This window comes from Gordionus sp. m RMFG-2023, chromosome 1 (genome assembly GCF_954871325.1).
Source record: "Gordionus sp. m RMFG-2023 chromosome 1, tfGorSpeb1-WG-v2, whole genome shotgun sequence".
Lineage (NCBI taxonomy): Eukaryota > Metazoa > Nematomorpha > Gordioida > Chordodea > Parachordodidae > Gordionus > Gordionus sp. m RMFG-2023.
Window position 1 is genome coordinate 70,581,783 of NC_088775.1, and position 13,735 is coordinate 70,595,517.

General features: G+C 24.7%; 3 long non-coding RNA genes across 3 annotated transcripts; 2 read left to right on the forward strand and 1 right to left on the reverse strand.

Annotated features, from left to right (window-relative positions):
- Positions 1-2,003: 2,003 nt before the first annotated feature.
- On the forward strand, positions 2,004-3,060 carry LOC135922314 (uncharacterized). The gene is made up of 4 exons (XR_010570847.1): positions 2,004-2,193; positions 2,259-2,344; positions 2,581-2,783; positions 2,871-3,060. It is a non-coding gene; the product is annotated as an uncharacterized LOC135922314 (long non-coding RNA).
- A 176-nt stretch (positions 3,061-3,236) lies between these two features.
- LOC135922352 (uncharacterized) lies at positions 3,237-4,391 on the reverse strand. Its single transcript, XR_010570862.1, has 3 exons — positions 4,343-4,391; positions 3,868-4,015; positions 3,237-3,518 (listed from the first exon to the last, which is right to left on the reverse strand). It is a non-coding gene; the product is annotated as an uncharacterized LOC135922352 (long non-coding RNA).
- A 3,412-nt stretch (positions 4,392-7,803) lies between these two features.
- On the forward strand, positions 7,804-8,553 carry LOC135922789 (uncharacterized). The gene is made up of 3 exons (XR_010571032.1): positions 7,804-7,942; positions 7,982-8,132; positions 8,180-8,553. It is a non-coding gene; the product is annotated as an uncharacterized LOC135922789 (long non-coding RNA).
- Positions 8,554-13,735: the final 5,182 nt, after the last annotated feature.

Genomic DNA, 13,735 nt, shown 5'->3' on the forward strand with positions numbered 1-13,735 from the left:
TTTAACATAATATCTATTTTTACCCATTTGCTTTAAAAAAATTCAAAAAAGTTCAATAATAACGATTATGACAATTGTCATTTTCCAGTAGTATATCTTCTCTGAAATTTTAATTTAACATGTTAACAATATCTATTTTTACCCATTTGCTGGCACAAAAATAAAGATTATGGCAATTGTAATTTCCTGTGGTACATCTTCACTGAAATTTTAATTTAACATATTAGCAATATCTATTTTTAAGCATTTGCATTAAAAAATTCAAAAAAGTTCAATTATAACGATATGACAATTGTCACTTTCCTATAGTACATCTTCATTGAAATTTAAATTTAACATGTTAACAATAAATATTTTTATCCATTTGCCTTAAAAAAATTCAAAAAAGTACAAAAATAACGACTATGACAATTGTCACGTTCCTGTGGTACATCTTCACTGAAATTTTAATTTAAATGTTTACAATAAATTTTTTTATCCATTTGCCTTAAAAAAATTCAAAAAAGTAACAAAAATAACGATTATGACAATTGTCACTTTCCTGTGATACATCTTCACTGAAATTTTAATTTAACATGTTAACAATAACTATTTTTACCCATTTGCTTTAAAAAAATTCAAAAAGGTTCAAAAATAACGATTATGACAATTGTCACTTTCCTGTGGTACATCTTCACTGAAATTTTAATTTAACATAATATCTATTTTTACACATTTGCTTTAAAAAAATTTAAAAAAGTTCAATAATAACGATTATGAAAATTGTTACTTTCCTGGGGTTCATCTTCACTGAAATTTTAATTTAACATATTAACAATATCTATTTTTACCCATATGCTTTAAAAATATTCATAAAAGTACAAAAATAACCTTTATGACAATTGTCACTTTCGTGTGGTACAGCTTCACTGAAATTTTAATTTAAAATGTTAACAATATCTATTTTTACCCATTTGCTCTAAAAAAATTCAAAAAAGTACAATAATAACGATTATGACAATTGTCACTTTCCTGTGGTACATCTTCACTGAAATTTTAATTTAACAGTAACAATATCTATTTTTACCCATTTGCTTTAAAAAATAAAAAAAGTTCAAATAATAACGATTATGACAATTGTCACTTTCCAGTAGTATATATTCTCTGAAATTTTAATTTAACATGTTAACAATATCAGTTTTTACCCATTTGCCTTAAAAAAAATTCAAAAAATTTTAAAATAACGATTATGACACTTGTCAATTTCCTGTGCATCTTCACTGATATTTTTATTTAACGTGTTAATAATATCTATGTTTTAAAAAAAATTTCAAAAATAACGATTATAACAATTGTCACTTTTCTATGGTATATCTTATTGAAATTTTTATTTTACATCTTAATAATAATAATTATAACCTATTTACGATACAATAAATCAAATAAGTTAAAAATAACGATTATTACAATTGCCCATTTTTTGTGTTACTTACATTACATCTTCATTAAAATTTTAATATAAATTTTTTTTAATATAAATTTTTTTACCCATATATGTCAAAAAAAAGTTTTAAAAAAATAACGATTATGAAAATTGTCGGTACATCTTTATTAAATTTTTATTTTAATTTAACATGCTTACTAACCCATTTACTTCAAAAAATAATATCAAATAAATAATAATTTACTATAACATTATAAAATATGAAGATCTTTGAAGATCGTTGATCTAAAATATTTTTAAATAAAAGATCTTCAAAATATCTCGATCTTTGAAGATCGTTGCTCAAAATTTTTTAAAAGTAAAAGATTTTCAAATTTTCAGATCATAAAAGATCTTGCTCAATCTTTTGTACAACTCTAGATCACAGAATTTGCGTTTTGCCGTCCTTTTTTAATAAAAAACGTGACGCTTGCTCGGCTGCATTAAAAGTGGAGACGGATCCGATTTCACGTCAAAACATCTGATTTGACGGCGTACGACAAGGCTTGCATAGTGATTTTTTTTAACGTTTCGACTTAAAACAGATTAGACATTATTTTATTTTTTAAAATGAACCAATATTCTTTACTTAAATTATATATGATCTCTTATTCAAGAAAGAAAAAAATATAGTTAATTCGAAAAGGAGGAAAGAGGGAGCATATTTTACTTTGCTGCCAAAATTACTTAAAGATGACCTCAAGTTTTATAATTACATGCGCATGAAAAAAGTGAGTATATTTTTATATATAGTATTTTCACTTTAAAAAATAGGAAACATTTTATTACATACTAGATAATTAAAAATAAAATTACAAAAAAGAAAACTAATTTTATCAAGAATCTTATTACACCTGATGAAAAATTGATAATTACACTGAGGTAAGTATTTTTAGTTTTATTTATTCTTATAAATATATATATAAATTTATTAAAATTAGTTTATTATATATATATTAAATTAATTTTATAATTAATATTGAGATATAACCTTAATATTACATATAATAATGAATATTTACAATAATTAATATAACATTTAATAATGAGTTAATTATAATAATTAGGCATTTAAAAATCATTTTTATGCTAATTTCTTGATACTTCATTTGATTTAGATACCTAGCAACTGGTAATTCATATGTCACCTTGTCATATTCTCATAAACTTGGGGTATCAACTATAAAACTAATAATAGGAGAAACCACAAAAGCTATATGGGATATTATTTAACCCATCCATATGAAGGTCCCAACATTGGAGATGTTTGAGGAAGTTGCTAAGAGCTTTGATGAAAGGTGGAACTTCCCAAACTGTATAGGTTTTAATTTTATTTATATCAAACAAAAGATAATTATATTTTTTATTTTATTATTTCATACTATATTATTATTTTAATATTTTTAAGGTGCCATTGATGGGAAACATTGTAAAACAAAAAAGCCTCCACATTCTGGAACCCAATTTTATAATTACAAGCATTTGGAGACACAATTCCTACTTTATGGAATCAACAAAGCATTAAGAATACCTCTAATCAAAACAAAAATATTCAAAATTTATTTTCTTATTATTTTAATAATGTTAATATTTTGCCCTGGCAAAATAATATATTTAACTAATATTTATAAAATTCAAATTAAATATTTGGTGAATGGATAAATAATAAGATTTATTAGAAATTGATATTCTGTTTTTTTAATGTGTCATTTATTAAAGTGAAATGGAGCATATAAAATTCATAATGGTACTAAAAAAATATAATTAAAATATAAAATTCATAATGGTACTTAAAAAAATATAATTATTAAGCAAAAATAAAATTCATAATGGTACATAATGTGATATAATTATAAAGCCTTTTTTATTCGATTTTGAAACTTTTTCTACATATATATTTTCATCTGTGGTGATATCATACAGCGGAGTGGAATTTGATATGGTTATGTTGGATATTTGTGTTCTAGGTGTTAATGTTTTGTTTAAAAAAGATAATGCTTCATAATATGGTCATACAGATATATATGGTGGTCCCATCTAGTCTTTAACTCATCACCTAAAAATATAAAACAGATAAACAATCATATTGTTTGCTCAATTATTGATAGTATTTAATTTAATTAAAAAATTAGTTTGCTCCTAAATAATTATTCAAAGATATTGATTAACATTGTAATACCAAATTTAAGAATTAAATAGTAAGCTTAATCTTTTTATCTAAATACTTAGATGAGATATATTAATACAATAAATTTAACTCATCACCTCAAAAATATAAAACAGAGGTAATGAATGATCATATTGTTTGATCAATTCTAAATATATATATAATTATTGAAAGTGTTCTATTTAATTAATAAAATATATTCAAAAAAATTTATGTTATATTTATAAAGTTTTAATACCTGATTCACCAAATTGTAGGCCTAAATTTATCCAAAATTCTGATTTTTTGCGTGAATCCTTGTAACTTTCATCAAATTTATCATATTAGATCCTCTTACAGCTTCAATTAAATCTAACACATTAATTTTCATTTTTAACATGAACAAGCTAAAATATTAGAAATAAAAAATTATATTTAGTTATTTTTAACAAGGTAGATGAGAGTAAAAAGAGAAGATAAATGGAATAGTTATGATAAAATGCTATTATAATTAATTCAAAAAATTCTATGGGTTAATAATGTATATATGTATTATGATGTTAGAATTAAAATAAAATTCTATTTAGTTATGATAAATAAGCTTAGTTATTTTTAACAGGTATGTTACAAATAGAGAAGACAAATGGAAGAGTAAAATTTAACTCATCACCTAAAAAATATCTGTAAAAACTAACTATTTAAAAAATTCTGTTATATTTATAAAGTTTTAATACCTGATTCAACAAATTGTAAACCTAGATTTATCCATAATTTATAACTATAAAGAATTATAAGAAACGTTATAGCGCTCTATAAAATTTGCCGGATCAAAAAGTCAAAATGTTTTGACTTCAAAATTTGCCGGATCCGTTTTCAAGACGGAAATCGAGTTTGTAAATTTTTTTCTATCTACTGTTGAAAACCGGAAATGCTATTTTAGACGAATTGAGCGAATGCCAGTTGTTTCGTTAGCAATAACGTTAAATGAAAATCAAAAAAAAAATGTTTGCAATCAAATAAGATATAAGAACCTAGTCGCAATTATTTATATGAAAGATATTTGTTTATTCATGTGATGGAAATAATACCTATTATCTTGACTTAATTTGAAATGAAATAATCCATATGGTTATATGAGAAGTAGTTTGATAAATGGATGTTGAAAATGGTAGAGATTGGGGAAATCGTATATACCACTCAGAATTATAACCTAAACTTTTTGTTGTGAGAATGATTGTTGTCTCAAAGCACAAGTATTAATTTTTATTTTATATTTTGATATGTTTTAGCAGCTGTGGTTTATATATGATGGAATTTCACCGCGTACTATAAAAGTACCCAGGTTACTTTGTATTCACCTTCTATTCCAGATATATATTTAACATATATACTTTACTCAATATCTCTGTAAAACCTTATTCTTAACATATAAGATAAAACTGAGAACTAAGTTCCTTAAATCCTTTAAGACCTATTCTCTTAATTATAATCAATTTAAGTATAGACCCAAATTTCTTATAAAATCAAATTTAATATAGTCTTAAATCCTTTAAGACCTTAATTTCTAATACAATCAAATACAATTAATTTTAGCATAGAATATATTTTTAAGACTAATTTAACTAATTTATTCACCATCTTACTTTCTGTTTAATCTCCCTTCCTCCATTTTATTTTATTTATTTTTAAATCTCCCCTCCATATCCTCCATTTTGGATTACATTTTAAATTATTGTAATTCAGTCAGGACTCCAACTTATTTTCCATTTATTCATATCTATAATTTCTAACCAATTTAACTATAGACTCTAATTTCTTAAATAATCAAATTTAATATAGTCTTAAATCCTTTAAGACCTTAATTTCTAATACAATCAAATACAATTAATTTTAGCATAGAATATATTTTTAGGACTAATTTAACTAATTTATTTACCATCTTACCTTTGTTTAATCTCCCCTCCTCCATTCTATTTTATTTTATTTATTTTTAAATCTCCCCCTCCATATCCTCCATTTTGGATTCTATTTTAAATTATTGTAATTCAGGACTCCATCTTATTTTTCATTTATTCATATCTATAATTTCTAATTAATTTAAGTATAGACTCTAATTTCTTATATAATCAAATTTAATAGTCTTAAATCCTTTAAGACCTTAATTTCTAATACAATCAAATACAATTAATTTTAGCATAGAATATATTTTTAGGACTAATTTAACTAATTTATTCACCATCTTACTTTTCTGTTTAATCTCCCCTCCTCCATTCTATTTTATTTATTTTTAAATCTCCCCCTCCATATCCTCCATTTTGGATTCCATTTTAAATTATTGTAATTCAGGACTCCATCTTATTTTTCATTTATTCATATCTATAATTTCGTCGAGTCCCTTTTATTATTATTTATTTATTTTTTTGTTTGTTTTCTTTTCCTTATATTTCCAAAATGACCATAACTTTAATTTAATTTAATTTATAAATTCTAGAAATTTGAATATTATAAATAAACAACATGCAAATTACAAAATTATTATGATCTCCATGTTTTTTTTATTTTAATTATTTTATTTAATTTTCTGTAATAAATAAGATATCGAAACGGAAACAACTAGAATAGTTCTACATAATTATTTTCTTTTCACCCATTTATATTTAAGAAATTTTCTGCTACTTAAAACTATTTTAAAACTATTTTAAATTTACCCAATCAATACTTAACTCACTAATCTAATATTCTTAAATAGTAAGGCAGATTTATTTAAAAAAAATATATCATATTTATATTAAATAAACAAATTCAATATAGACCATAAACTTAAAATTTACCAATACCCCTCCCTATAATATACATTTTATTTAATCGGGTACGGGCTTTTCTCTCTCTTCTTATCTCCCGTAGGCGTTTAAGCAAGTGGTTTGCCTCTTGCGCGCACAGGTAAATGCAACCTGCCCAAAAACTGTGGATGGGCTCATCTCATAGGCTACCCAATTTCTTAACCCAATTAGATGGGATGAGATAGTCCAAGCGTAGCTCTGCTGTTTCATATAGCGATAAAGGGTAATTGCGCTTATTATGACGTATGACGTTTTCAAGACGGAAGGTAACGGAACGGACGCACTTTGAACATATATATCATTTATAATGAGATTGACTTTTGACAGAACAGATGTAAAAATCGGATCTGTCTCCACTGGAAAAATGATAACCTTAAAAGATATCCACAATATTGGGAGCAACCTCAATAAACCTTCAAATAATATACTTTTTAATGTTTATCAACAATTAAAGGAAGATAATGGAGCTATCGTTGAAATAATAGAGGAAAATAATCAATTGATGGGAATATTTTACCAAGATTCTAATATGTCCCATAATCTAAAATTCTATCCAGAGGTCCTTTTTATTGATGCAACATATAAACTCAATAATATAGAATATAAGTTCAACATTCATTCAAAATAGCATGGCTTTAGAAAATTAAATGTCATTCCTTTGATTCCTTTGGCTAGAACAATGACAAATTCTTTACAAAAATTGGAAATAAGATTAGATTTTGTAGCTTGAACGTTGATCAAATGCAGTGATAGAACGGTAAATATTATTTTATTTTAATCATATTTATTTACAGATTCTATGAACATTATATCACAATATTGATAGCAATTATAACTTACACTAAAGAAATTAAGCTTAAAATCAGCCATCACCCACCTTTAAAGTAATTAAATTATACTGTAGTTCTCGGGTATAGGCTTTTTCTTTGTCCCACTCCTTTTAAATTAAAGCCTATAGAGGTTTAAGCAACATTTTTCGAAATGTTGTGCCTACAAGTACGTGCGGCTTGCCCACAAACGTGTGGAGGGCTCCTCATATTTTTACTTTTATACCCAAATTAAATTGTTCCAATTAGATGGAAATGAGGAAAACCTAGCGTAGCTCTGTTGTGTATTCAACGTTAGAGGGCGATGCGCTATATATCACTATATCACTCACTTTGAATGCAAGGCGGCGTTTTTAAATTATTTTTAAAAAAATGGAATTTATTAGCACAGATCAAGAAAAGATGGTACCATTATATTTATTGTTAAAACATAAAAATAGGAGGAAAATAGAGGTAAAACATCACAAATATTTATTAAAAGACAATTATTTTCTGAGTATGTTGCACTGAAAGGTGACCTAACAACATCTCAGTTCTTCAATTATATAAGAATGAAGAGAACTACATTCAATCATATTCTTAACTTGATATTTTATGACATCAATCCTAAAGCTACTAACTGCAATAAGCAAGTAGATGCAGAGGATAGGCTATTCCTCACCTTAAGGTAATAATTATTTAATTATCCTATATTTATTTATAAAAGATATTTGATAACTGGTATGTCGTTTTCTCTACTATCATACAGTTCAAGGACATCAAAATCATGTGTTGCATATATAGTTAAATCAATATGCAGGGCAATTTGGAATGCAGCTAAATATATTTACATGCCATCAAGAAAGGATTGGGAAAAAGTACATTAAATTTATATATTCTAATAATTTAATATATAATTATTTAGATTTCACAAGAGTTCCTGCTTCATTTGAGGTTCCCCATTGTTTTGGTGCCTTGGATGGAAAACATATCTATATAAAATGTCCTCCCAACCCAATAGTGGATATCAATTTTTTTGTTACAAACATAGGTTTACTTTAGTTTTGTTAACATTAACAAACCACATGCTCGAGTTAGTGTTGAACAAAGTTTTGGAGGCATTGTAAAAAAATTTGAAATTCTCAGCAAATATAGAAGTTAGTTTTTGGAGCATATAGAAATAATTGTCAAGACTATAAGCCTTGTGCATAATATAATAATAAGCAATGAAGGAATAGGTGCTGAAGTTGATGACATAGGTACAACAAATATTATAGTATTTTATTTTCATTATATTTAAAAGATACTATGCCTAATCTGACAACTAGACCATTCCCCATCAGCAAAGACAGACAAAACAATTCTTCAACAATTAAATCTAGAATTTTAAGAGATAAATTTAAAAATTTTTTAAACTCTTAATTATTTTTTGATATATTATTAATTATATAAAATATGTAATTGATTGTTATTATTTAGAATATTACCTAATAAATATATTTATATAATAAAATAGAATTTGTTAAAATTTTTAAATCTTAAATCCTAGAATTTATTTGACAAAAAATTTAATAAAAAAATGAATAGTTAATGAGTTATTTAATGATATTATAATTTCTATATTATTAGAAGCACTTTATAATATAAAGTATATATATATATATTTTAATAAATCTAATTTTCTTTATATGTAAAAGATACAATGCCCAATCTTACCACTAGACCATTCTTTATTGGCAGAGACAGACAAAACAATTCATCAAGAATTTTAAGAGACAAATTTAAAAATTTTTTAAAGTCTTTTATTTTTTATACATCATTGTTATAAATAATGGATAAATTTTTAAATCTTTATTCTGATTACCTTATAATTTAAAATCCCAAAATTTATTTGACAAAAAATTTAATAAAAAAACTGAAGTTTATTTATTAATGATATTATAATTTCTATATCATTAGAAGCACTTAAATATTATTTTTATTAGAATTAAGTGTGTATATTTTAATAAATCTAATTTTTCAATCTTTATTAATAAATTTGGACACTATTTTAATAAATAAAAACTTTATTATCGTATCAAAATCTTTGTTTTATAAAAAAAATTCAAAAAAAGCAAACCAGATTGCGTTTTTCCAAATTGACGCAATTGGTTAAAGTAAAAATGCATTAGTTTCGTTTGCAACGCAACGTTTGAATCGCTCAATTTGTGTGCACTAGATTACCAAGTGAAAAGTTTCATTCTTCTACCATAGAAGGTATACAGTTGATTTAATTATTAAATAATATTCCTTTTTTTAGGTGATGAAGAAAATTTTCAGAACCAGCAATTAAAAATGTAAAGCTTAATTAGGAAGAAAATCATATACAACGCGTATCTTATTCACATCATATATATATTCATATCGCGTATCTTATTTATATCGCGATCTTATTTATATCACGTATCTTATTTATATCAAGATATTTTTTTAAAGCTGTTATATCTCATATTTATATAATAAGTTTTGACCTTTTTCAAGTTATAAATAAATTTTGCAAAGAAAATAAAAAATTGTCTTAAATGTCAAATAAGTGAATAATTTTTATAATAGTGTCAATATCACTATATTTATTATATTTAATCTTTACACGTAGTCAAAAATGTCAATTTCCTTAACTAAGTGAGTAATTTTTATAAGGAGTAAAACATATCAGTATAAAATGTCAATATCATTAAATAAGTGAGTAATTTTTGTAAGGAGTAAAATATGTCAGTCAAAAATGTCAATATCATTAAATAAGTGAGTAAATTTTATAAGGAGTAATTTTTTTAAGGAGTAAAACATGTCAGTCAAAAATGTTAATATCACTAAATTTATTATATTTAATTTTTACAAGTCAGTCAAAAATGACAATATCACTAAATTTATTATATTTAATTTTTACAAGTCACCTAAGTCAATATCATTAAATTTTAATTTTTACAAGTCAGTCAAAAATGTCAATATCACTAAATTTATTGTATTTAATTTTTACAAGTCAGTCAAAAATGTCAATATCTCTAAAAAATATATTATTAAATTTATGCACGTCAATCGTAAATGTCAATATCACTAAATAAATGAGTAATTTTTATACGGAGTAAAAATAGTATGTTGCACCGGCAAAACTTTTTAAAAAATTTTCGGGTTCTGGTCTGGCAAGCAATATTTTTTAAAAACAAAACAATTTCGGGCCAGGTCGGGCTTAAAAATTAGGCCCGATGTATATCACTACTCCATTTGCCAAACTGGGTAACCTAGGATATCTTCTACGAACAACATCAAATCTAATTTTATAACTGATAGCCCAATCGTTTATCTGGGCACCTACCCTAGAGCATATACAATGGACCCCATCTAATATAATTATCCTCAGAATAGAGAGTCGTAACTATGGTTGCTAACCCACATTTCCACTCATCCTCATATTCATAAACATCATCTATGGTGACTATAGCTGCTAGCCTTATAGTTCCTTCATTATATAATTATGTCTATATTAAACTGGTTTATTTATCAGCATCCATTTTCACAAAATTTAGCATCCTAACATCGCTAAATAATCATAATCTATAAACCAAATCTCCATGCAATTGTTACTTTTACTTGTAGTATCCCAAGTTTTCATCATTATTTAGATTTCTCAATTCCTAAAATTCTGTATTCTGATAATCTCAATCTGCTTCATCATATTTATTGTTATTTCATTATTCAAAACTAGAACCTTAGTCAAAATCTCAATATCTTTAATTTAAGTTTCTTCACAAGATCAATTTCTTCCAAGGTCACATGGTTAACTAACTTCCACCAATCAATCACCATTAAATTCTTCTAATTATATAATTGTTACAATAACATAACCATTTCAAATAAATCCCAAAAATAACCATTAAATTAGTATTCAAATATATCAGATTTCCAATTATTAACATAGAATTATTATTCAAATTCAATCAATTTTAATACATATTTCTAATAATTACTCAACCACATCTAATCATAATTTAAATTTAGCACAAATTGATATTAATTACCAGTCAGTCAGAGACATCAATCAATCGCCCCAAATTAATTACCATATGTAACAAATTAACATTTTTTAAATTGAATCTTTCACAAATTCCATAACAATATACGTCCTTTTTTTTTGAAATTTCATAACACATGAATTTATATTTAATTAGCAAGAACTAATATTATTTATTTATAACTATAATATAACCATATCATTTAAAATGTTCATATTTAACATCTCTCCGTCGACAAAGATAACATGGTGTTAAATTCCAATATACGACGCATAATGATCACATTACATATTCTTATCTTATCTATCCAATGATTATCTAGCACGAAGGTCATAGGCGTGCCCAAAATGAGCGAACGTGAATTTTATGAAGGCCCACATTTCATAAAATTATGCCGATTTATTTTCTCAAGGATACCGACAAACCTTATACCCAGTTGTAATTTAACAAAAATGAGTGGAACTTACCCTTTCCGATTTTGTAATAGTGAGATTTAGTAATGAGTATTATAAAAGAAAATATAAATCTTATCTATTTTGAATTACACATCATTAATATAGAATGAGTTAAATATTTGAATCCATAGATACATAGGCGTAGCCAAAATTTTCCTAAGGGGGGATTAAAAAGTTATTGGGGCTTCACCCCCAGACCCCATTTGGGCGGGGCTTCGGCCCGTTTTGCCCAGCCTACGGCCTGATTACCTTAGTCTATATATAGTCATAAAATCTTTTTACAAGATAGGAGGTTAATTTTAATAAAAGAAATAAGCCTGGAACAAATATGAAATATATTTTTATTAGTTTAGATAAAATATATATTTATTAGTTTATATAAAATATATTTTTATTAGTTTATATAAAATATATTTTTATTAGTTTATATAAAATATATTTTTATTAGTTTATATAAAATATATTTTTATTAGTTTATATAAAATATAATAAATTACTTGTTATACATTAATATAAAAGCATGGTAATAATTTATTCCAAACAAGTATAAGAAATTTATTTATAAAAAGTAAATAGATATATAGTTGATATTCCTCTATTATATAGAATTAGTTACAAAATATTAGGTAAAATTTAACTTTTACAGACATATTTGACAGTTAAAGAATTAATTTAAGTTAATATTTTAACAAATTTTAGTAATCAATGCTCTTGATAATAGATATAGCAACAATTTACATTCAATTATTTAACGCCATCTATTTATTTTAAACAAAAAAGATATAAAAAATTAATCTTCATATTATTTATCCCACAATGTCTTTAAAAGATATTTTCTGATGTCCTTATCTATATTTTATAGTTTTCTGTAAAATATATAATTCGCTAAATTGGTAAAAATTACTTGATTGTCATATGATAATTGATAAAATTAGATATACTGTAAATCTACGACATATAATATTCCACTGTTTGTATTGTGCTTTAATTTTTTTTATTTAATTTACGTGATGATTTAATTTTATCAATAGTTTTATAATAAAATTTTACTTTTATTAAGATAAATATAATCAAATTACTCACTTTATAAAAATTTATATTTGATATATTATATTATTTAGTAATTTTATGGATCTATTATTAATAATTATAATACATTTCACTTTTGTCTTAAGACTTATCGTTGGCTTATATTTCAATTCTTAAAAAATATTTTTGGTTCACTTTTTTATATATATAAATGCTTTTTTCAAAAATGTATAAATTATGATGAATAGTTTTATAAAAAAATATCAACTTTTACATTCTTTCTTTTAAATTATTGTTTAAGATATATGGGAGTGGGGGGGAGGACTAAGGGGGATATTTTTTATTAGCTTAAAATGATATTCACAAAAGTGATAATTTTCTGAAGGGGAGGGGGGATTTCCCCTTGTCCCCACCCCTGGCTACGCCTATGATAGACAACAATAATAAAGAATAAATTAGTAGTTCCATTTTATTTGTTAAGTTATATTCTTCTAAAATTATTGAACCGGATAAACCGAACCATCATAAAAAAGCATTTCGAATTAAAAAAATTTGATATACATCATTATATAAATCCATATGTACGAAACATACGTGATATGTGATAAAGCGTATACGCCCTATCAACGTTGTAGATACAACAGAGCTACGCTAGGCATTTCTCATTCCCATCTAATTGAATTCATATAAAATTTAGGGAGAAAAGATGAGAAGCCCTTAACACGTTTGTGGGCAAGCCATACGTACTTGTATGCACAATAGTCCGATAAATATTGTTTAAACGTCTGTGGGCTGATTCATGTAGGGAGGACCAGGAAAGACACACCCATACCTACAGCCCTATTGTATTTAAGTAAGAGACAGGGGAAAGGCTTTCTAGAAATTAACATTTAAAGAGTCTGAGTACAAAATATGATAAATAAATAAGAAATGAAACCTGTATTCATT